The sequence below is a fragment of the Pogona vitticeps genome, chromosome 5 (genome assembly GCF_051106095.1).
Source record: "Pogona vitticeps strain Pit_001003342236 chromosome 5, PviZW2.1, whole genome shotgun sequence".
Lineage (NCBI taxonomy): Eukaryota > Metazoa > Chordata > Lepidosauria > Squamata > Agamidae > Pogona > Pogona vitticeps.
Window position 1 is genome coordinate 24,451,346 of NC_135787.1, and position 26,604 is coordinate 24,477,949.

Consider the following 26,604-nt stretch of genomic DNA (forward strand, 5'->3'; position numbering starts at 1 on the left):
TCAGCAATTCCTGCCCCACCTTCTCATCTGAGTGGGCAGCTTCTACACAAAACAATTCTAGCTGCTGGTATTGGTGTTGCGGTACAGGCAGGACTCAGAAGGTGAAAACACTGGAACATTTTGAGGAGTGAAAGAAAACAATGTCATCTATTACCAAGATCTTGACAAATTCTGCCTCTCTACACCTTCCACCACCATGCCCTGACTTCCCTGTTTTCTCTGGAATTATCTGCAACCCTCACAGTAGCAGGGTTAGAGTGGGGATTTCATCAGCAATCATACTCTGTGTGAGCAAACTCAGTTCTAAGGCTGAGTATTCTGGTCTGATTGAATGAGCAGTGAATTGCTGCAGGACCTGAAAATGGTGAGAGGTGGTTTATTGGTACTAGTCAACATTGTTGCCTATAATTTCATATTCTGCTGTGAGGTATGTCTGTGGGGACTTGTTATGCTGGGGACCTGTACTTCAAAAGCCTAACCTTCTACTCCCCACCTACTGCACCCCACAGAGGCCCATGGAACAATGAAGATGGCAATACTTCAAGCACCGCTGTGTTCTTCACAAATGTGTTTACCATTTCTGCCCTTTTGCTGTCCTAGGAGGAGGCAGGAGGCAGCACATTGGGGCTAAGACAAGTACTGTAGTGATATTCAACAAAGAAACACCAGCAGCCACTACCCTCGTGTCCTGAGGGCAGCCACCAGGGCAGTGCAGAGGAGTGGTGGACAATCTCCTGACAAACCAACCCTTTCTAGATTTCTTTTGCTACTCATTCCATATAATGGTGTGTGCTTTTCCAAAACAGAGCTGAATTGAACACAGACACCACTTTTTGCTTTTGTTGTTTCCTCTCTGTTGCAGCTCTGCTTCAGTCACCATCATGATGTCTGTTTTTGAGTATTGCCAGACTCCACAGAGAAGGCATGATGAGGCTGAGATAAGAGAGCCTTTCTAAAACAATACTACAATTTTCTAACCAATACAACACATTTCTTCAGATCTGGTTTCTGCCCACATATGACAGTTCCCATTAATTTATGCAGCTTTTATAACTTGGTTAAAGATGTTAGTGTCAGCTAGTGTCAGCTGGAGGTAGACAGCAATGATTCATCTCCCAACACAAAGCAACTTCTCATCTGTGTCTCATCTGTGTCTCATCGTAAGTAAAAAGATTTCATTCTGCCCTGGTCCACTGTTCTGCTGCAAAGCACTCACAAGTGGGCTCTGTCCTTTATCCACATACAAAGGCTCTGAATAAGGTTACAAAATCTGGTGAGTTAAACAAGATTTATCCCAGATTTAGGATGGGGATGGCTACGTTTCTGTGTGGCCATTCCCCCACTCCCAGTCAAAAAAGTAAACTTCATTTCCAAAGCAGGCAGTATGCGTGGCAGGAGGGATACATTCAGAGACTGCCTCCTATCCTGGAGGCTGAGTGGAAAATTCCAATCACATGGTATCAGGGGTGAAGCATTTAAACACAAACACCCCAAAACTGGTTGACACTAACTTTGAGCTCACTTTAAGAAGTATGTCTGGCAGACTTCTCCCATGAGAATTATGGGAAATTTGTTTATAATTTTTCTGCACTCTCCACGAGATATTGAAGTTTACCTAAGGAAGCTAATCTATTCACAAAACACTTTGGTTTTAGTACTTTAAAGGTATCATGTCTCCAACTTTTGCATTGCGTTAAGGACCAGATGGCTTTCTCTCTCTCTCGTTGTTGTTGTTGTTGTTGTTGTTGTTGTTGTTGTTGTTGTTGTTGTTGTTGTTGTTGTTGTTGTTGTTGTTGTTGTGGAATCCCAAAGGAAAGTCAACAAACATGCAAATCACGTCACACTTCTTTTAATGACTTGGTTGACAAGCATAATACACGTTCATTTGTATGCCTTTGAATAATTTCTTGTTTGTCTCCTCTGTAGCTTAGAATGCCATCTTCCAGATGCTGCAGAATAGAGGTACATATGAATCTGGATCATCATACTGGAACAGGTGCTGTACAGTCCCATTCCATCCCCCCCGCTGGATTCCCCCGCTCACCAGCTGGCACGGCTTTTTACTACTATATGTATATATACATACAAGCAGGATTATGCTATCAGACTCAGTGGGCTTCTGCATTTACCCCATCATCCTGGGTGCTACTTCCATGGATGCTGGGCTTCTGTGGAAGGCTGGTAAACTGTAAAATTAAAAGTGGGATATTCAACAATATGTCTTCTCTGTGTTGCCATAATCTACAAAACTACAAAAAAGAGAAAAAAATTCCAGACCCATAAAAAAAGTATAATCATACAGTTACAAAATTTATAATCGTATAATAAATACATGTGATTAGTATAGTATAACATATCAATAATTATATGATTATGAGCAGTTTTATGATCATTTATATTATCTGTTTATAAGACTGTAATCATATTTAGAACAGGAAGGAACCCAGCTGCTCTGATTAATTGGATGGGAAATCTGTTAAAGCTTTCACTGATCAGAAAATTAAAGGTTGCTGTTTTAGCTGGTATGTGTTCAAACTGAGCAACTAGGTAGTCTGGTGTTGGGGGCTGGAGACAATTTTTCTGTGACTTTGCAGAGAAAATATTGATGAACAATTGAATTTCGTATTGCCGCCCGTGAAAAGGCAGTGTTCTCTGGAAAAAAAGACAGTGATGATGGCAAAGATGGAAGGCAGCTGGAAAAGAAGAAGGCCAGTGGAGGAAGGAAGCCATAGGCTTGAGTTTACAAGAGGTGAGCAGGGTTGTTTAGGACAGGATATTTTGGAGGTCACTCATTCATAGGGTTGCCGTAAGCCAGACGTAACTTGACAGCACATAACAACAACAGCAAACATGATACTAACCACCACTGCCAACGTTAATGAGAGGCAACATATCTGAAATCCAAATGCAATGTAAAATTTTACATCATGTTTCAAAATATATGAGCCAGAATGCATTTCACACTCCCATGTAGTTACTAGTTTCAACCAACATTTACGGAGCAATTACTGTGTCGACATTAATTGCACATGAATAAAAGCATACACAAAGAAAGACATTATATTCATACAACCTCCCCCAGACCTTTTGATTTACGTCACAGATAAATCCTCAGACAGATGAAATCCAAATTTGAAAGACGAATCACAACAGCATTTAATTTTCCTTTATCCAATCCACACACAGCCAAGCCACCTCAAACACTTAAAATGAATAATGAAACCACACACATCAAAACAAAATGAAGCAAAAACAAAAAGAACATACAAAGACAACAAAGCAAAAGGCAGCATTGTATTGTAAGTGCTACTTATTTTCTTACAAAACATTTTTTGACAAATCTAGAATATACGAACCTTTATTCATATTTAAGAATCCTTGCTAAGGCTATTATTCATTTTCTAATTTTTCATTGCCTTTTTCATGGCTGGCCCAAGAGATTTTGCTGCCTGAGGCAAAGGTAGTGTCATCTCTCTGTAGTCTATTTGCAGATGTTTACTGGATTAGCAGCTGAATCTAATTTAAGCATGGCTGATGGACTATGTTTCTGTCACACAGGCAACTGGACAGTTTAGGAGATCTCACACAGTCTCATACACCCTACATCTTTGCTAAAAAAACCAGTTGTGGCGTTCATGAGGAACAGCGAATGACTGAAAAACAACACACTGCTCCTCTCCAGCTTGCTGCGTGAGCTGGTACGCGTAATGGTGAGGCCAGATCTGGTCTTCCTAGCAATCTTAAGGTCAGAAGACACCATTTAGCCATTATTCTGCATGGACATACATAGTCACCCTGTATTCACAGCTCAGTTTATGAAATAATGTTTTATAGGGGCTTCTGATTTGCAAGAGAGATTTTCTTTTTTGAAGAATAGCACATGGAGACTAGACATTTCCACCTGGTAGTGTATTGTGCTTGAAACATTGTCAGACCAGCAGATACCAAAAAGTATCATTTTACCATTTTACGGTCTGTCTACCCCACTTACATCAACTCCAGAGAGGCAAGCATTACCTTACAAATACAATAAAAGTCATTCTTGGCCTTTCAGTCTAAAGGCAGGAAACTGAAACACCTAAAAAACAAAAACAAATCAAAACACCAAACCCAAAAGAAAACAAAAACAAAAACGTTGTTAAAAAACAGAAGTGGTGTACTGGATTTGGATTTGAAGAGCTATCATGCAAGGATGTTTTGATTAGCAGAAATTATTACATTATCCGCTACTCCTATGTTCAAGTTTCCTTCTCTCTTCTTCAGAGAAATTCATTTTTCCTACAAAATGCTTGTCTTGCTTTTGAAGGGCAATTGGTCACTCAAAGGCCAGTTAAGTTCCTTTGGCTTTATAAAAACATCCTGCTCCTGATACTTTTAAAACCTGCTAGAACTAGTTTGATTATTTAGACTGACACCACTGCTGCACTTTGGTTCCTTCCTTGAATGTCTGGTGATGGGAACTGTCAGGATTACTGTTGCAGGGTTTTGAATTTCTGGTAAAACTCTTCTTTTGCTATGCAGTAGAGTACAAAGATCGACAGAGGATAATAGCTACATGTTCCTCAGAGTCCACTTTTTTCTCATTAACGGGCACTTCAAGTACCATGTCTTTACTTACAATTGCTTGGAATTACAGACATCTGTATTCTGCTTTTTTTACTGCACACATACTTAGCAACCAATGGAACAGATCAACAGCAAACAAACAACTGACACTATATACTAAAGAGAGAGGAAAAAAGCACTCAGGAAAGATGCAGGGCTCTCTTTAAAATCAAAGGCTGGAAGGAATGATTGGTTAGTGCTGGATAGACAAACAGTCACTCCAGCACAGAAAAGTCCCTCCCAGTCAAACAAACCTCAGACAGCATGTGAGGGTGCAAATAAAACTCCAACAATTTATGCCTTTGCTTCAAACTGTACCATTACTGATAGACAGATATCTTTATCTGCCTCTAAAGGGGTGCCAAATGAGGGCATTTCTAGGATGAAAGGTTCATACTCTTGATTTTGCCATTACAAAAGATTCTAGGATGTCATAGAGAGCATGGATGGAATGATGAGCTCAGATTATTAATGGCTTCAAAGGTAAGTACCAATATTTTGAAAAGTGCTTCAAAGATTACTGGAAAAATAAGGAACTCTGGGGAGAGAAACTAAGATCCCAGAGAAAGGATTAAAATTAAATTTCTATCTCCGACCTTGGAAACATGATTCTCCTGGGGTGTATCTATCAGATGCTTACAGCTTTCTGGAGAATTCCAGGTGCTGCAATCCAAAAGTAAAACTTGTATGTTTTGGCTCCATCCCCAGGGTCATCCTCCAGATGTAGAGGAAAACTGCATTTTCTTTGCAAATTGACTGAGCTAAAACTGGGTGACTGACAAATTAAGACATCTTAACTAATCAAAATTAAGGCACTGTCTCCTAGTTTTATACACTTGATAATTTTGTAACAATTCCACCCAGCAACTTTTTTAATCTAGTGAAAAGGTCAAGATTTCATGATACTCTGAGCTATTTCCTGTTCCTTGTACAGGCTCTCTTTTCATGCAAGAGAGAACCAAAGAATCTGCGTTAAAAGAATTCTATCTTTAGCAACAGCAATTAAAACAAAGGCGCTGCAGGCCAAAGCACTAGAACTCTGTTGCAAATGTTGTGGTTTGAGCCATATATTAATTGTGAAACTACAAATAGTTAATTCTTTAATTCATGTTGTGTCAGTGTATTTTATTTCATTGCCCCCTACAATGGTTTTATTGTAATAGCATGTCTAGAATGTTTATAGAAATATCTGGTAAACATATTTAACACCCTGAGGTGGGAGAATCCTTTGAGGGCAGGGCAGGGAACGAAATGTACTATACTTCAGGCTATATTGCAATTCTTTTTTTAAAGGAAAACTGGTGTATTTGGCTCAGTGTTGAAGCCATTAGGACTAACCTCCAAAATGGAGATTCAAGACAATGTGTGAAGTTACTAATTTACACTTTAGGATTAACAACAAAGAGACATCTTAAAGGCAAACATTTTTTATTTGGTATTACCTTTATTCAATTGTGCAATTAAAATGCATCATCAGATGCATGATACACATGGTAAAGTGGCCTGCTGTTCATGAAGGCTTATGTCAAATAATATTTATTAGCTTCTATGTATAGTGCTTCAAGACTCTACTGTTTTTGCTCCAATAGGCACTGTTCTGGAAATCTTAGGTTTAGTTTGTCATTCTGACTCCAGTTGCTGTTAGAAGAACTCTAAATATCACACGTGCAAACCTGTTTGCACGTGTGATATATAGCTGGTTAAGTTTCTAGTCAAGGATGGTGATCTGTGGCATCCATCCCTTAGCTTTGCATGCACTGTGCTCACCATAATTTACAATAGTGCAAGAACATCAAAGATTCAGGGCCTGTGCAGGCAGGGGAACTAGGAGTGGTCTGATTCACAATTAAAAGGTCCAGATCTCGAGTTAGATCTATTTTATATCTCAATTGAGTGATCCTTCTGTTCTGGAGATATTTATTCTCATGTGAGAAGGCTCGATAGAGGTCTTTGGATCACAGGCTTACTTACAAGCAGGTTTGCCTGGTTTACCCATGAGCAAGATTTACTCATGGATAAATTACACTCTCGTTGCTGCTACAGTGCTTAACAGAGATTGTTGTTATGTGTTTCCACCTTATGATGATCCTAACAGGATTTTCAAGGTATGTGCTTACCATAGGCAGTGAGCCTCCATAGCTGAGCGAGAATCCTTTATTTATTTTTTTTAAAAAAGCTTTTCCACTAATCTGCTGTATCACTTCAACATTATAAAATATAGGGTTGAAGATTGTGTCCTAGGTGTACAGCTTATCTTTTACATATAACTAAATTGTTGTTAATCCTAAAGTGTAAACTAATAACTTCACACTTCATTGTCTTCAATCTCCATTTTTGGAATTCATCCTGATGGCTACAACACTGAGTCAGATATGTCAGTTTTCCTTGCAGTTTTGGGGAATTGGAATCCAGGTTGACTCTCCTCCGTGGAGATCTGGTATGTTTAATTTCTCAGTCTTCCTTCTCTTAAGTCCCACCCATCTTGAAGTAGCCATCAATCTGCCAGCCAAACTGAAATTAGGCTCTTGAGACGTTGGAGGTTGTCTACCCTGCTTTAGATGGCTAGAGTGTGTTATGACTCTCTGGGAATGTATCAGCTACAAAAAATACATGAGGCAGAAAACAATTTTCATACAGATACAGGGCACACTATGTTTTATTCAGCCAGTCATGATGCACAACACTCTCATGGAGTTACAATCAAAGTAACAAAAGAAGTAAATGCAGCTGTTACAAACTTCATCCCACACTCAGACCAGGTAATGTTTATTCAATTAGAGGTTAATCCCGCAGACAACCAACAGCATGCAAATATATGTCATGGGTGATGGCAAAGATGAAGAAAGCATTGGGGAAAATGTGGAGAACTCAAAGTTCTTATAAGATGTATAAAACAGAAACATCTATACAGTATTATATGATCAGGTATTTAAATGTTAAACAAGGGAAATAAATCTGTAGGGATTTTGTTGGAAAATATAGACTTGGAACATGAAGTCAAAGTGAAAACAAAATATACAATTTTGAGAAAAAGAACATCCCATCATTGCCAGCTTCAAGAAAACTGTATAATGGGAATCCCAACAAGATGGCATTGACAATGTTGTAGATCCTAGTTAATCAGAGATACTAAAACTATTAAATTAGTACACAGTTATTTAATGGAAATTCAAATAATAATTCTGTCAGTGTCTCAAAAGACAGAAAAGGGGAAAAAAGTAAAAACAGAAAGAGTATAGAGATTAAACAATTAAGCAATCCGACTTTCTATACTATTTTCAAGGAGGCATTCATGAAGGCATCAATAAAGCAACACATATATGAATGATACTTGCTCTAAAGTGAAAAAGATAGCAGTAAATGTGAAACAGCACCTCAAAAGCAGAAATGTAAATAAAAAAAGGGAAATAGATGACAAAATAAATACTAAAGCTAGAGAGGCAAAATGGAAAAATGAAGACAACAATGAGCGACAGAGAATTAGGGTATGGCCACATTAGTGACTGGGAGCGATCTAGTTTGGGTCACTTTGGAATAGTTTGCAATGGTGAGGCTTGAGTAGATCGCTCTTTCCATTCACATGGAAATAACTACTGTAGACTCTGTAGTTGTGGTCTAGTCAGCCACATGTTGGAATTAGATCACTCTGTTTTGGTCTGTTTGGTCTTGCTCCCACCTCATGCCCTTTCTTTTGCAAAAAATGTCAGCTGGTTGGGAAACAGCCTGCTTCTAGGCATTAATGCTGGGTTTTTATGTGCACAAAGGGGCAGGTAGAGAGTGTCATATTTCAGTCTGGGTTTTCTCCTTTTTTCCTTTAAAAAGTTTTTTTTGCTAAGTGGTATAGCGCTGCATTGTTTCATCACTGAAGGATCCTAAATGACCTTTTGGCTCTCCATTTCTGAAACAAACATAAACATTACTGCCTACTATACTATAGTACTATCTTCATTGACAAGCTTTAATTGACAGGTGTTGAGCAATATCAACTTTGCAAAACTGGCAGGCAATATATTTGTGTAAAGGTGAATCTGCACAGTCAGAATACAATTTTCAACTCTTTACTGTGTTTTGCAGCGATCCCAGCCATTCCAGCATGGGACTCCAGAATGGGATAAACTCCTGTCTAGCCAGTGTCTTACACAAGAACATCTGAAACAAAATTAGGGAAGCTGAAGCAGAATTGTAGTCTGAAGAGAAGTTAGTAAACAAGATCGATGACTAATACGTACAAAAGGATCGGAGTGGTAGCAGGCATATTAAAAAATGCCACTGCCCTCTGGTATGGGAGACACAAGGAACACTCTCAGTTTGGAGAGCATATCGTTAGGAAGGCCCTAGGGATGGTATGGCAGAATTTTCAAGAAAATCCCATTGTGGGTGGCTCCGATAGAAGCATTCTCATTAAAAACCCTGAACAAGAAAGGAATGTTAACCACATATGAAAATCTGTTAACAAAAGAGCTGAAGATAAAGGATAAACAAGAGCTCGAAAAAAATGGGTATAGCGGTTGATTGGTGGTCAATGGTAAAATTGGAATCAAGATACAAAAAAGACAGGACTGTGGGTTTTTCGAGGGCAAAGTCCAAGTGGACAGACTGTGGTTATATATGGACAAAGCAATAGTTAAGAAAATGTATATATATCTATTAGAATATGAGCTAGAGGATGAGAGGGTGAAAGAGACAATGATAAAATGGGCAAATTTTTTGGGGTATAATGTGGACCTTGATGATTGGACTAAGATGTGGAAAGAAAGCTATAAGATCTTTAAACCAGTAAATTTAAGAGAAAAGATATTCAAAATGTTTTACAGATGGCACTATACACCTGTAAGATTAGCAAAAATGTCAGAGGGTAACAGCAATATATGTTGGAAGTGTAAAAAAATGCAGGAACTTATTATCATATGTGATGGACATGTGAAAAGGTCAAAACTTATTGGACACAGGTATGGGACCTAACAAAAGAAATTACCCAGCAGAAATTAGATATAAAACCTGAAATGGCATTATTGAATGTCATTTCAGGAGTAAATGATAATAAATTGAAGCATTGTCTCATGTATATACTCACATCAGCTAGACTACTCTGGGCCCAAAAATGGAAAAAAAAAGAGGTTCTGATGATAGGTAAAATTTATGACATATGTATGAACCATTTAATATATATTGTAAATCGATATAGGGAGAGTAGAGGGACTAACGAGGCTGGAATCTTTGGCTCCAAAGGGGGGAGGGTGTACTTTAGATAGAGGGATTAGCCAGTTTTTTTTCTGTTTCTTTTTTTTTTTTTTGCATACGTGGTCTGGTTTTTTTGTTTTTGTCTTTTTTTCTTTCCTTCTCTTTCCTTTTTTGATGTTTTTATGGTTTCTGTATGTAAAAAAAATTATTAATTAAAAAAATGTGAAAAAAAGACAGTGCCCTCTACTGATGGATAGCAATTATTTTCTAATATATAGACATGAAGGATAAATACTTATTATGGAGTGACTACATTAAATAGCTATTTGAAGGCAACAGACCAACATAACTTATCATACTATGTGTTGATTATGGACTAGAAACACAGAAATAGAATACAGTGGAATACAGCTAACAGAAAATGGGAACGTTCCTGGACCTAAGGTTTTGCAGAAATCTTTGTTAATAGATGACAGTCACTATAATATTTCAGTGAATCCTTTTCATTCAGATGTGCAGAACACAGATTCTGCTTGAAATATTATATTATGTTTGAACCCAAGATTGTGGCTAAGTATGTCAAAATGTGCCTGGATTTAAATTATAGCAAAAATGTAAAGCTGGCTTATGAATCATAGTTTGTTGAGCACTTTTAAACCAGGTTCTGATGTAAACTAAGCCTATCTATTTATTTAATTGTTCTCTTATGAATTTATAAGCAAGTACATAAATAACTACCTTGACTTCTTGGCTTGATATGTTTGAATGCAATCAATGTTGTTGCATCAAGTCACTTTCACATTATGGCAACCCTAGGAATTAGTGTCCTCCAAAAGGTTCTATAATTAGTATCCTCTAAAACAGGGGTCATCAGAACTGGGCCGCGGAAATGAATCTCCACCCCCTGCACACTCATGCGGTGGGCGTGTCATGTTTGCATGGTGGGCGTGTTGCTCTCATCCAAAGTATGATCAACTCAGTTTAGCTATTTTAGCTTATTTGTCTTTCTAGCGGTCTGTGGAATCCAGCAACACATTTCAAATACCTTATACTAATATTATTGGTTGAAAGAGCAGCAAGAACAGGAAAATCTGAGCAGTCATCAATATTTGTTTGCCACATAATTATAAGCTGATTAAACCAGTCAATCATAGAAAAAACATCCTTAAAATGTTTCATATATGACATTTAACTCCAGTAAATTTGGCAAAAATGTCAGAAGGGATCAGCAATATATGTGGGAAATGTAAAAAAAATCCAGGGACTTATTATTATCATGGTGGTCATGTGAAAAAGCAAAAATATTTTGGTTCCAGGTTTGGAAAATGTCACAGGAAATTGTTCAGCAAAAATTAAGGTTTAAACATGAAATGTTATTATTGAATATAATGCCAGAGATTATTGATTACAAAAATAAAATATAGTCTACTGCACTGGTTCTTAACCTTGGGTTACTCAGGAGTTTTGGACTGCAACTCCCAGAAGCCTTCACCACCAACTGTGCTGATTGGGGTTTCTGGGAGTTGCAGTTCAAAAACATCCGAGTAACAAAGGTTAAGAACCACTGGTCTACTGTATATATACACAGCAGCCAGGTTACTCGGGGCCCAAAAATGGGAGAATGGAGAAGTACCAACGATGGAAGAGCTATTAACGAAGCTACTGGATATTGCAGAACTGGATACGCTTTCAGAGGCAGTACGGGATCAGCCGAGACACTTTGTAAAAGAAAGCTGGAAACTGAGATACAATTGGGCCCAAAAACAAACAGGAACTTAATTCGCCAATAGTCATGGCGAATTAGTTCTCACAAGAACCCTTTAATGATATTGGACCAGTGGTCCCCAACCTTGGGCCTCCAGATGTTCTTGGACTTCAACTCCCAGAAATGCTGGCCAGCAGAGGTGGTGGTGAAGGCTTCTGGGAGTTGTAGTCCAAGAACATCTGGAGGCCCAAGGTTGGGGGCCACTGTATTAGACGACCAGACGATGGCGAAATCTCTGATCCATATATGTAGCATGAATGTTTAGTTTTGTTGTCTTTATTATTTATATTAGTTTGTTAGGTCCTATTATTGTTGTTCTGTACGTTTTGTATGTATGAATAGTAATATTAAAAGGGGGGGGGGGAATGTTGTGTTGTTATTCCAAACTGCCTTTGTTGCAGTCCTGTCAAAAGGGAAGTTATTTGCTCTTCTTCTTCTGATCTTTGGCCTTACATGAACTCTGTCCAACAACATTCATATTGCTTGAAGAACACTGCCAGTGGGTCCACAGATGTAGACATAAGTGCAGAGGAATTAGACACAAAATACCTGCAGAGTTTCATCGGCGTTAACCAGATGAGCAGCCAGTAAAATAGTGAGGGGTGTTGACTTGTCTGACTTTCAGATAGTGGAAACCTAAGATCTAGGATTAGTTCTTGACTTTTAGTGTTGACTGGGAAGGTTTTGTGAACCAAAGTAAAGTGTTGCCCACTTGGAAGTTGACTGTTATAGTTAATATGTGGCATTGGAAAAACTTCAAAATTATTAATTCACCTGCAGCTAGATTTCTCTCCCTCCACTTGCCTAATATTTATAGTATACAAATGTGAGATTGTTAATTCAGTTTATAGTTTCACAAAGCCTGGAGCCTGAGCCAGTGCCGTTATCTATTATAGAAATGCAAACATGCTCTTTGATGTGTAACTCTTGGTGACATGGGAGGATAAATATGGAATACTCTGTGGACATTTATAAAAAGAGACCCACAAATTACAAGTCTACTAGGATTTCTTTTTATAAATGTAACACACTGACATTGACATGGTGCACTTGGATAACCAGGTCTTTTGGAGAATGCATTTTTCTGTGACAGGTGTTGAACTGATAAGTTTTCATTGTTTTTAATGTTTGTGCTAAAAAAGGACTGCTGTAAGTCTTCTAATGGTAGAACTCAGAGTTAGGACAAAAGTGGCATCAATGGTCTCAGCTATCCAGTATCATGAGACATTCAAATGAACTAAGAACATCACATTCCCACAATCTAGTCCCCAGTATAAGTAATCCATGAGGGGAGAGATGGGAAAACTAGCCTTCCAGAGGTTTTGGACTATTACTGTCACAATTTTGTAGCATTTGGCATTATGAAGGATCACAGTACTATTTCCTTAAGTATGGCAGGGATCACTTTTTTCCTTCAGGGAAGGAATTACTTGCCTTAAAATCTAAAGAATCACTCTCATCCTGAACTTTTCAAATAACCACAATGGACATGAGCAAAGATCTAGAGAGAAGGTAGTGTTTCTCAAAGTTCCAAGCAATGTGTCAATGTGTCTTGTTGAACAAGCTATGAAGTACCCATGTGAGTTACCAAGACAGTGTGTTACTTATATCCATCTTTAATCCACTTATAACACTGGTTCTTAACCTTGGGTTACTCGGGAGTTTTGGACTGCAACTCCCAGAAGCCTTCACCATCAACTGTGCTGGCTGGGGTTTCTGGGAGTTGCAGTTCAAAAACATCCGAGTAACAAAGGTTAAGAACCACTGACTTATAAGTACAACATCTAACTCTGAGTGAATAATAGTGATTAAAACAGTGAAATAGGATGAAAATTGGCCACTGTCCAATCTTCTCAAATTCTAGTATCTGAGCCACTGAATACTATTGGAACATATCTTTCACCTCCCACAGTAACTTCACCGGCAGCATAGCATAAATGCAGCAGCAGGAGGTGCAGAATTTCTTCACTGACATCATCACACAGAGTAGGTCTGAAGATAGGTTTGGGTTTGGTCATGCTCATAATGAGTTTTCTATCATCTTGTGTTTAAGGCAGCTCATTGCCTTACATACCCCAACATATAAAGGAGCAAATAATACTTTGTGGTTACTTGGGAGTGATTGTCTTTAAAGTCTAGGCAATCTCCTTGTGTTTTAGGCATATATGTGAGCCTCAACATGGCCACAATCTATGGCTGCAGCATAATCCAAAAGGATTTTACAAAATCATTTGAATCCAGCAGTCTCGGTGAACAATAAAAAATTTTTATTGACTCTACCTCACCATATTTTTTAAATTTAGAGCATAGTGTGAAGACTTTCCATGTACAGGTAAGCAAAAGGGTGAGGAAGAGAAAGGAACTGTTCTATTTTGACCTCTTTTTTTGTTCAACCTTGCTCTTCATTTCCATTTTAACAATGGCAGCTGGTGAAGCCCTCAGAGGCCCTCATCATAATGAAGCATGTGGAAAGCAAGCTGGAGGAGGAAGAAGAAAGAAGTAGGGCAGCTAACTTTTCTCCTTACCTTTCTTCCTTTGGCAAAAATTCCAGTTTGTTTTATTCCTCAGTTCTGAATGTGTTGCTATTTCCTGATACTGGCAGACATCACACTATTAAAAGCCCCAGTAAATAAAAATGAGCCTGAAGTTGATAACGGAATACATAGCTGCCTATCTAGCACATTAACATCTCCTGCCTTTTGCACTCTAGTAGGATTATGCTTTTAGCAGATTTTAAGCAACTCAGAACTTGTATTACAATATGGCTTCCAAGATCTATTATGTTAAGTTTGGAAGTAATGTAAATGGGCTCCAAGTAAAGTATTTACCTTATAAATACTCTCTCTCTCTCTCTCTCTCTCTCTCTCTCTCTCTCAATAATGAGATTGTAGCAAGGAATCATGTCAATAATAGAGATGGGCATGAACGAGAAAAATTGTGATTTGTTTTGATTCATGATTCATCAAGGTCAACGGATCATAAATTTTACAACCTTATGATTTTTTCCCCTGACTAATCAATTAATCAATTTGTCAATTCATTTTTTACTTTAAAATCCTATAAAATGCCCCCACTAAGACCTAGAGACACAAAATTTGCAGGGAAGTTTCCCCTCATTCTCCTCTACAAACACTGCAAGTAAAGCTTGGGTTTTGGAGATCCAAGTTATACACTCACAAAGGGCTCCCCCAGGGATGTTTTCTCCCCAGACACCTAGAGACACCAAAATCACAGAGAAGCTTCTACTGACTCTTCTCTACAATCTCTCCAAGTTTGGTGAAGATTGGGTTTCAGACATCCACGTTGTACATCCACAAAGTGGGTCTCCTCCAGGAAAGTGCCCTTTAGCAGCTGGCTTGGGGAAACCAAATCTTTACCAACCTGGAGGGATTGTCAAGGAGAGTCAGAGGAAGATTCCCTGCAATTTTGGTGTCTCTAGGTGCCTTGGGGGATGTTTTCTAGCCAAAGAAATGGAGAAATAAAAAAATAATAATTGATTCTTATTCATCAGGGCATTGATTCATATGAACACAAATCAACAAATTAGAGATTCTTGAACAAATTTGGTGATTTGCTTTTAAATTCATACTTGTCTCTTAAGTCAAAAATAAAGCAAGGAATGGGAACAACATTGAAATACGTGTGAGAAACAGTTTATGTTTTGAATTTTTAAGGGGATTTTGAGCAGAAATTTTCAAGTGTTATGCTATTCTTATTAGTCTTAAGGGATTTCAGCAAAAAACCACAAAAACTAAGAAAAGGTGTCATTATTGCAATAAGTAACTCAGTGTGTTGCCAAATAAATAAATAAAATAATTCCCCCCCCCCCCACAACATTTGCAGTAACAAATTATGTTTCTATGTTTTGCAATAAATTACATAAATTACTTTTGGAAAGTAACACCAAGTTCTGATTAGAACATACGGACCAAAATTGCTTAAATGTTATAGTTATACATTTTACTTTAATGACTCAAGATTGACTTTTTTAAAAAAAATTTAAACCATGTGTCAAATCCCTCTCTTTTAAACTGGAGAAGATTGATTATGTTGGTGTGGAACTCACTTAACATGTGAACTCAAACAAGAAAGGGTAATTATGAATGGATGAAACTATAGAAAAGTGCCTCCGGGTATGATGCAAAATAAATGATACTTTGGTGTGCTAAGAAGTTTTTATTGGCATGAGGTTACGATGGCTGCAATATTCAGGTGTGGTGAAGATATGATTGAGTTATGGCACCTTGCCAAATGAATGCCAATATCCAATATATAGTGTCACGGAATCTTAACACGCCACATATTTTACAAGGAAAACCATGATTTTAAGACACTGTCTAAAAATATCAGTGGGATAAGTTCTCTTTCTTTCTTTCTTTCTCTTTCTTTCTTTCTTTCTTTCTTTCTTTCTTTCTTTCTTTCTTTCTTTCTTTCTTTCTTTCTTTCTTTCTTTCTTTCTTTCTTTCTTTCTTTCTCTTTCTCTCTCTCTCTCTCTCTCTCTTTCTCTCTCTCTTTCTCTCTCTCTCTCTCTCTCTCTTTCTCTCTCTTTCTTTCTTTCTTTCTTTCTTTCTTTCTTTCTTTCTTTCTTTCTGGCTTGATTAGACAGGCCCTTCGAACAGTTGCTCCCAATGATACAGATCAAAGCAGAAGCAGAATAATTAACAATTTGGGGAAAACTTTATAAACTTTCACATTTCCAACTACTGTTCTTAACATTTCCAAACTATTTTAGCACTGATCTAGCCCAGTTAAAGTAAAATGTCAGAAGAAAACAGTATAAATATAGAGGAGCCTCCTCTTCAATCTACCATGTGCAGAACAGCAATCATACAGGTGCTTTCCTGCTCATGTTCAGCACTATCCATTGTATAACTGGGCTGCATCATCTTCATCATCATCGTTCTTGATTACGGTCACATACCAGCAAGATTATTAAAAAAAACCATACAGAACATACAGAACTCCTACATGTAGTATATAAAAAAATCAGTGGCATCACATTATACAGCCGGGCACACAACTGAAATCACAGACAAAGGAGAAAATGACTGGTATGAGGGCTGTTCTGCACATGGAAAATCAGACAGCATAGGTGACTCTAATGGTAAAATAAATAAATAAGGCATCATGGAATAGGTGTTGTCTACAAATGAATAGAGCAATTGGTAATTGCCTTCCTTTACCACTTCACACATTGTCCTGGAGAATTCTTAACTCTTACTAAGAGCTTTTCAGACATAATCAAAACCCCCAAAACACTCCATCTCACAAGCTGAGTGTTCTGATTTTTGTTTCAAAGGCTCTTCTTCACCTATCCTTGCCAACCAAGGAACAACAGATATCCAAGGCAGAAAGCATATTTTTGTTGTTTTGTATGGTGGTGGTGGTGGCAGCAGTGGCAGCGGCAGCACCACCACCACCACCGTTCCAGAATATTACCCTTAGACAGGCTCATAGGAGGCCCACCCAAGTATCAAAAAATAAATAGATGTATTCCATGTGCTATAGAAAGAGCACACTTGTTTCCACTTGCTTCCTTGCATGTCAAAGTGACTGTACAGACCCTGTTGCATTTGTGCAGGCTCTAAACTCAAGCCAAAAATGTTAAAACTGGGATTCAGGCTCACATGAGGAGGCTCCACAAACAGAATTAAGATCTTCTCTGTCAACAGTTGCTTTACTGGGAGGGGAATGGTGACTGAAGTGGTTAGGGTTGGCATGCTCTCTTTTTTTCATGTGAAGTGTACATACTTTTTAAATGCTTGAACAAGACTAGTGTCTGCTTTGATGTCAGACAGAAGTCCTTTCTATCTTCTCAGGCCTCTTCATCCAGCTCAGTCTTAAAATGGTTTTACACCTTGTAACTTGTGGGTTTGTTTGTTTGTGTGCTGCATTACACCATTATTGCTGTTTGTTGTATTGCTTTTGGTTTTTAAAGTGTTTATTGCTGCTTGCTATGATCCTGATCCCCCCAACCTCCATTATAGGAAGCCTTAACAAGTTTAAAGCAAGATACAGGGACAGCGGAAAATGGTTTCAATTTTGGTCAATATTAGCCTGCAAACTTATATGGAGATAACTAGATTCTTTTCTTAGCCTGCAAACTTATATGGAGATAACAAGATTCTTCAGGAATGGGGGCAACTCTACAGAAGACCCTGTAGGGAAGTGTAATTGTATAGACGAATAAACACACACAATTACTATCTACTGTCTCAGATAGGGTGAGAAGAAGAAATGTTGTTGCGTACCAAAGAAATGAAATCTCTTCGCTTTGTAAGACTTTCAGGAAGAATCAAACTGATTTCTGCCCACTGCTAATGTACATTGGCTTAATCTGATAAAAGTGTGGTTTTATTAACCTTATACCAAGGGGATCATTGTATAAGGTCATCCAGGGTATTTGTGGCTATGTTGAGATTTGAACTAGGGGTATCCCAGTTCAGTGCTCACTTTTCAATTATTAATGCTATTTTTTCAGGCCGGAATCCATGTGTTATCCAGATTTTTGAACAAAGATGTATAAATAAATCAACAGCGAATAAATTAGGATTACAAGTGTCTGTAGGATTCCCATAAGGCATCCATATCCCATCCTTGGAGTCCAAGAAAGCTACCATAAACAGATGTTTTGTTTTTCTCTGGGATCTGCCACATCTGTTGGTACAGCCACCAGCAGTAAGACTAAGAGTCATGAAAAATGTTTCACAGTACTTGTTATGCAGAACTGCTAGAATGTATTTCAGATAGAAAACTAATATGCTGCTGCTTAATTTTTCAATGGTCTCAAAAGACAAAAGAAGTGAGCCATCTTTTAAAAGAGTTGGAACCTGCGTTCTGTCCAAAATGCTTCAAATTGTAATTCCAGATGTATGTTGTTTGGAGGTTTTAGGACTGTAATCTCCTTTGCTCATAATTTCCTGCGCTCATTACATTGGTTGCATATAAAGATCAGTTTTAAACTCAAATAGTTGGAATTTCTAAATATGTAGCACCTACTGAGCCTGCAAGCAAGCCAGGCCAGGGGCGGAGAATCCCCTCTTTTATCTCCAGTGTGGAGGATGATACTTCAAATGACGATTCTAAACAGAGGAGGTTGCACAAAGGCGTCTTCTCCACACAGAGAAGAGCAGAGATCCCTGTGTCTTTCTTTGCATGGAGAAAATGGAAATGACTATAGATTGGGAGGGTCCAGATGACATTGAGGTCTGTGCAGCTTGAAGAGTAACCCCATGCCCTGTCATTATCTAGACGACCAAGCTGATCTCTGGAGGACAGTCTGATCCCCAGTATTACAATTCCATGGCCCTGATGTAAGCAATCAAGGTGGAATACTGAAAGTGAGACCAGAACAGGACCTGCAGTATTTGAAAGATGACAACCTTTCAATAGTCTCCTCTGCACAACTGTTTTTTCCTTTCCCTTTGGGACAGAAACAAAAGAAATGATGTAACAGACACGTAAAGGTATTTAATGAATCAAAGCATTTCAATGTCAGTTTCCTTGTTACAAATTTAGAACCTTGCTGGGTAAAGTGTACCCCCTCCCAAATGTTTCGGGATTGCAACTCACAGCATTCCTATCTCTTGGCTGTGCTGCCTGGGGCTGAAGGGAGCTGCAGTCCAACAACATTAGAAGGGGCACACTTTGCCCACCCCAATATAGAACCTGTGTTTGGAGAACGGTGCATAAAGTATGCAGAAGCATAGGAGAAGCTATAGCTTAGTAGCAGCTGCATTAGGAGAGCCAATGTTGTGCAGTGGATAGAGTGCTGAGAAAGGGCTCAGGAGATTTGGGTTCCTCTTGGCAATGGAAACTGGGATGTGGCTATGGTAAACCCCAGGCTCAACATCTCACATATCTCAAACACCCTACTAGAATTACCATAACTGAGAAGTAACCTGATAACAGCATATATTTCAGTTCAGATCTTGAGTTCAGTCTCTGCCACATCCATTTAAAAGAATTAAGTAGCAGAGGTGGAAAAGAACCTATCCTAAGTTGCTGGAGGTCAACCAACTAGAATACATGGCACTAGATGGACTAATTATTTGGCCACAGGTGGCTTCAGACCAAAACTATTAAACCAACTGACCTTGAAACAAGAATGGTTGTTATCATCTGTGATGAATGCCACTTGCAGTTTGAAGGATCCACTGTTGCTTTTTTTAAAAATAGCCATTAATTGTGATGTTGGGGTGGTGGAAATATTTTGGAACTTTAATGTGAAGTAACAATAGAGGCACAAAATTCTCCAGCTTCAAGCATATGACATAATTAAGTGGCAAATAATTAACTCAGAATTTAGAGCGGAAATCAAGCAAATCAAATTAGAATAAGGAAATGTGAGGTTAAATCCCTAATACAGGAATTAATTGGGAAAGAACATTGCAAAAAGCTCTCTACAATCTAATTTTGAGGCATATGTGTTTGTTTTTTAAAAGTTAGAGTATGGTTCTAAAAACATTGAAATATCAAGATAGAATAACTAGTTTAGAATTAATATAATTGATTAACAATTAAAAATTGTAACACAAGTACAATGGGGTTGGAGATGAAATATTGAATTTCCTTTGATAGGTAGAGTAATTATGAAGTGTGCTTTTGAAGTTCAAGAAGACAGCCTAAGGACATAACATTTTTAAAAGTAAAAATTGGCTTGCACTCTGTTAGAATGATTTATTTTGCACTAAGAAATGGGTGTGAGACATGATGTGATTTAAAATTTCATCCCTTGATGGAACTGCTTCAGGGTGACATGTTTCTCTCTCTCTCTCATTTGAGTGTGTGTGTGTGTGTGTGGGGGGGGGTGATAGAAGGTTTTCTGTCACTAAAACCTACTGTGTAAAAAGCCAGGCTTCTTCTTCTTTTCTTTTTTAAAAAAGGAAATTTGAAAAACAGGATGTAAACTTCCTCTTGGTACCAGGAAGCTAAAATCTTGATTCTTCAGAGAGCCACAGGCCATGAATAAAATTTGTATAGAATTATCAAGGTTGGTCCTTTTTTCCTGGTCACCTGATAATTCTTTCCCTGAGTAGAATAACATTTCACTTACAAGATGTAAGTAATAGGCAGGTTTGGACTCCTCTGTTCAAGTGTCAGAAGATTGTTGTTGTTGTTTTTGAACTATGCTGTTGAGTTATAGTGTCCAGATGAATAATATTGCTCTATTCTTCTCTGGTTAGATTTCATCTGGCACAGTCAAATCAAGCTGTGTGAAGAACTGCTGAGATAGTTGTGTATAAGCTTGAGAGCCATTTGAGATATCTGAAATATTGTCCCATGGCAGATCAAGCAAACATGGGTTTCGCTGCTCCAAAGGATAGGACTCAAATGAAAGGTTTCAAATTACAAGAAAATAATTTTCAACTAAACATCAGTTAAGAACTCAAATCCAGAATCAGGGTTCGTCTCTTCCCAGCCTACCTTGCTAGGTGCTCAGACTATTGCTGTGTGCTTACAATGTTGACAGTCATACAGGGCATAGGACCAACAACCCCTAGCTGCTGTTGGAGAGATTTTGAGTTGTCTGTCTGTCTGTCTTTGGACAGCAGCAAAATGGGGGAGAAGGAAAAAGGGTTGACAAAAGAAGCAACATGAAGAGAAAGTCAAACTCTCTCCAATGGCACATCTCTCAGTACCTTATTGCTGAGAAAAGTGCGAAGAGACTTCACAATCTCATATCTTCCCTTGGGAAAGAAAGCAAGAAGAAAGGAGAGTCATCTTCCAAGACTCTGAGGCATGGAAAAATAACTCTTATTTCTAGTGGCAAATAAAGAGACTATTTCCTACAGACACCCAAGGTTCAAGGAGAAGCATGCAAACCTAATTTTTCAAAAATTATAGGAGACTAAACATGTTACATATCTGACTACATAATAAGCAATAGATGATGACAAAACCTGGTATCTGACATATATTCTTGGAAGTAAACATAACTGATTCCAGTGATTGTTGACATAAGCACAGGATGCTATATAGAAGATTTACCCTGTCAATTCTACACAAACATTAAGAGTCTGGAGAGCCAGTTCCCTTTCTTCAGAAGAACTTTCTATACATAACTTACAAAAAGACTGTAAAATTCAGACAACTTGTCATCTGCCCATGAAGATGGTGTTTTCCTGGGCCATATCCATTATGTTTTCTTCTGGCAATGATCCTGCAGATTTACTGTTAAGCACAGTTGTTTGTTATCAGAGCAAGGATATGACACCTCAAAATTCTGAAGTAAGGTGCCAGCTTCTTGATAGGCTTCCTGTGACAACAGCAGCAACATCAGTGAGTTTTTAAAAAACTGAAAATTACTGCAAACATTTAAATCAAGAAACAGAGGATAAGCAAAATGGGTTTAACTCTTATGGGAGTAATATGGGAGTCTTGAGGCTGCCCCTTTGCCTGTGTTTCATTTCCTTCAAGAAGAACTGACCTTGTGACACCCTTTTTCCTTAGCTAACTTATCATCATCATCAGTATCATCATCATCATTTTAGACCTACAGAGCTGAACCAAGACCAAGGACTGGATGGAAATTTTTAAGGCAAGGATATAGCATAGTCAAATGTATCCTGAACCTAGAATGTTGCAATATATACATTCTTAAATGTCATATATCCTCAAATTACAGGAAGCCAGATTTCAGCTGAATATAAGGAAAAACGTCTTAACTGTTAGAGCAGTATAACAATGGAACCAATTACCTCGGGAGATGGTAAGCGCTTCAAAGCTGGAGACATTGGACAACGATCTGTCAGATCTACTTTGATTTGAATTCCGACACTTAGCAGAGGGTTGGACCTGATGGTCTTATATGCCTCATCCAACTCAGTTATTCTATGAATCATCTATATCTATATCTATATCTATATCTATATCTATATCTATATCTATATCTATATCTATATCTATATCTATATCTATCTGTCTTTGAAAAAAAACAAAAACCTTTCATATGAGGGGAAATGTGTGGAATTGTGCCTAGACTTTCTACTGATTTATGGAGCTTGAAATGTTTTTCAAAAGAGTGTCACAAATGCACGTAATATCTCCGGATGCTCAGTTTTGTATTTGCATCTCTGATTTTTTTTTTTAAAAAAGGGTAGGTCACAAGATAGAGCTCCCTATTGGCAATACATCAGAGGATAAAACAGAGCGTGACTTATTCCAGCAAGGGTCTGGTATACATTACACCCCATTAAATTGGCTCCAGAGAGGCCTATTTTGGACGATAAAAACATAGAGAGTTTCTGTGATATGCTAAAGTGTCTCTGTTTTTGCCCAGACCTTATCCTTTATATTATTGTTGTTATTTTGTTAGGAAGACCAGAACTTTTCATTACGAATTCGGAAGGCACACTCATTAGTCTGGAGATCGTTCCAGAGTGCATGACAATCACCACAACCACTATATTTCACAGAAAATTCACTGCAGGCTTTAAAATCATTTTAAAAAATTGTCTGTTTATTCTTTTAACCATACACATTTCCAACCTATATTAGTGACAGGGTAGTGATAATCCCGCAGTGCTATTCTGCATTCATGATAATGGCCAATATCTAGTAGATAAATGCCACTGACAGAACTGATTTTGTCCAAAGGCCTGGAAGACGGTGAATCCCCTTCCTCTTGTAGTCCCTAGGGAAACTCTCTGCAACCTTACAGAGTGGATTATATAGATGGTTTCCCTGGAGAACGAAGACAGTTGTGTCATACTAGCAGTAGGCAGCAGTGTGACAATGGTGTGTAAGCCTAGGAAGCGTTTACTTTGCCCTTTTTAGCTGTTTCTGCAGCCCCCACTGAGCCCTCCTCTACTTGTGAGTGGAGGGGAGATATATGTTTGCACAAAGGTAAAAAAAAAGGTATCCCCATTCCTGGAAGACTCTAGGAGGCACAATTTTTTAAATATAACATTCCCCTGGCTCAAGCCACAATCTTCCTTCTACCCCTAATGTCAACATTGGGAATAGACATCCAGGTACTTCCAGTTTTCTTTTGACTTTTGGCTTTGTTTTCTTTCCATTTTAAAATGTTTTGTCAAATCTAGGCCTGGTACGGTTCTACTGACGAAACTTTGCCTGCCCCCTTGGACTGGTCATTGCTACCTCCTCTCATGCAGGCTAATTAAAGAAGAAACCAATTTTATAAACTGAATAGAATACACAGACAGTTTTGCTGGAGGATTTGTAGATTACAGCTACACAAGAGTGCAGTTTTAATATTGCGAAGCACAGCAAATCAATATTATATTGTTATAAAAATGGGAGAAGCCCAACCAACACTTATCACTTTGAAACTGGGCTTCAAATCAACTTCATATTTTATCCACCCCTTTTCCCTGCATTCAAATCCTTTCCTTTTAAAAATGTTTAGCAAATGAAATAGCACCAAACCAACAAGACGTGGCAAGCATTTGAATTAATGCTGTACAAACTTAGTGCTGTACTAAAAAAAAGGTAAAGGTTTCCCTTGACATTTAGTCAGTCGTGTCTGACTCTAGGGGGTGGTGCTCATCCCCGTTTCCAAGCCGTAGAGCCAGCGTTTGTCCGAAGACAGTTTCCGTTGTCACATGCCCAGCGCGACTAGACACGGAATGCTGTTACCTTCCCATCATGGTGGTACCTATTTATCTACTCGCATTTGCATGCTTTCGAACTGCTAGGTTGGCGAGGAGCTGGGACAAAGTGACAGGAGCTCACTCCGTCGCGTGGATTCAATCTTACAACTGCTGGTCTTCTGACCCTGCAGCACAAAGGCTTCTGTGGTTTAACCCGCAGTTGCCACCATACTAGAAGAATACAAATTGCATTGCACTTATAATCCTTATCAGTGTAAGGAGATGGTAAACAAAAAGAGGAAGGTTCCCTCTGACATTCTGTCCATCATCAGTGGCGTCATCTGGACACATCCACCAACTATACTAAATGACTGAGACAGACAATTGCATTATCCAAAAGTAAGACAAAATAATGCAACTAGAAACACCAATAAAAGTCCCACGAGCTCTGCTGGCCGATCAAAATATACCACGTATGCATACCAAACAATTGGACCTAATCACAACTAGCACCAGCATTGACAGAATAAATATTGGAAGGAATAGTGAAAAACATGGCACAAACAGCAGGATACCTATCTATCTAGTCACTCCCAAAAAAGAAATGAAGCATTTGATTGTCAAGGTAAAATAAATGAGGAAAGTACAGGAAGGAGAAGAATGTATTGGCCAAAGAAACTGGAAACCTGGTTTACATGCATTGCAAAATCATTGTATCAAGCCACCAATCCAAAGTTACATGAAGACATTTATTTATTTATTTATTTATTTATTTATTTATTTATTTATTTATTTATTTATTTATTTATTTGATTTTTACCCCGCCCCTCTAGACAACATAATATCCCGTAGGTGAGAAAGAAGTATCAGAAATAGCAGCAGAAGCAGCAGCTATGCCTGTATGCAACATTTGTAATACTACATTTATAATAAAGTAATATAAATGCTATGTTAAACATCAGGGCGATGTAGTGGACAAGTGATGAACTGGGACTCAGGAGGACTCAGCCATGAAAGCTCACTGTGGGAATGGAATTGGTAAAACCAGTCTTTCAATTTCTCACTTACCTTGAAAGTCCTATTAGGGTCACTATTGCACAGTTCTGACTGATGGTCCACAATAACAACAAACATGAGACACTTAATACTATGAGACACATCGAAAATATTGCCATTCACTGATAAATGATGGAAGAAAGGATTATATTGTCCCATGTTATTATTCTTCAAATTCTTGGTATACTTGGAATTCTTACCTGCAACTTCACAGCCACAGTGGCCCAATTTGCTGCTGACATAATGAGATATCCCTCATCAAAAGTCTTTGTTTAGAAGAAGAGGGTTTTCTGGATGGCAGCAGTGGCAGGGGATAGGGGGAGAGGGTTCAAAACAGCTGGAAGTGCATGTGTGTTGGGTGTGTGTTGCCCACCCTACCTTTAATACACTAAAACCTGTAAACTTACCATCCAGAATGGTTATTGAATCCCCTTTCTTTCATATGTTAGTGTATAAAGCAGCGGTGGCAGAGTGCGACCCATCAGATGCATCTGGACTTCAGCTCACAGTACTCCCCACTATTGGCCATGACTAAGGCTGATGAAAGTTGCAGAACCTTCTGTACTATTATGGTCTGTTACATTTATATCTGATCTTCCAACTGCCTCTCACCAAGGAAGCCTATAGTAGCAAAGCCTATATATTAAACTTCCATTTAAATCAACATATGAAGTGTGCAGAGTTCCACCCTATATGGAAGCCTGTGTATGTTGGCTTCCCCACTACAGAGGTCCATGTGTATGTGCTCTGTTGATGTGCTCTGCACCTGTTGAACTGCCTTCCCACAGTAAAGATATGAAAAGGGTCCATGTTTGAGGAGTGTCAATTACCAGGTTTTGTTAAGAATGGTATCTTAGTAATATATCTTATAATTTTTATTTATTTTATTTATTCTATTTCTAAACATTTATATCCCACATGACTTAGTGGGACCATTATTTTCAGCAGTCATACAACATCGAATAAACCCAAGCCCTGCAAGCCTCATTCCCAAACAATAAATAAAAATAATCCCCAAACTCATAGAACAAATAAAAAAACTCATACTAAATAAAACAAAATGATAGCAACAGCTCTCAGGTGAAACAGGGTAAAATTCTTGTTAACAGCTTAATGCGTGTTGTGTGATCTACTTTGGACATATTAACATTAAGTGAATACTTTTTAAAGAATTCATACAATTGGGTACTGGGAGGAGACCGTTTTAAGAAATTCTTTATTTGGAACAGAAGAAGTTTTCATTTTATTGTTTAGAGGCTTAAAGACAGCATAGTGAGCCATTGTCTGTGAATGAGGCCATATCTACCAAACAGAAAAAAGAAAAAGGTTTGAACAAATGTGTCTACTAAAAAAGGAGAAGATTTTCCAAAATATTAATCAACTCACTGTTCCCATTGTGTCATTTACCTTTTTCTTTCTTATTCAGAATCTGAATAGATTAGG

General features: G+C 38.2%; 1 long non-coding RNA gene across 1 annotated transcript in view; it reads left to right on the forward strand.

Moving 5' to 3' along the window:
• LOC144583194 (uncharacterized) overlaps positions 1 to 24,557 on the forward strand; it is a 36,451-nt gene extending 11,894 nt beyond the window's left edge. The window contains exon 2 of the long non-coding RNA XR_013536857.1: positions 1,947 to 24,557. This is a non-coding gene — a long non-coding RNA (uncharacterized LOC144583194). The remainder of the gene's footprint in view (positions 1 to 1,946) is intronic.
• Positions 24,558 to 26,604: the final 2,047 nt, after the last annotated feature.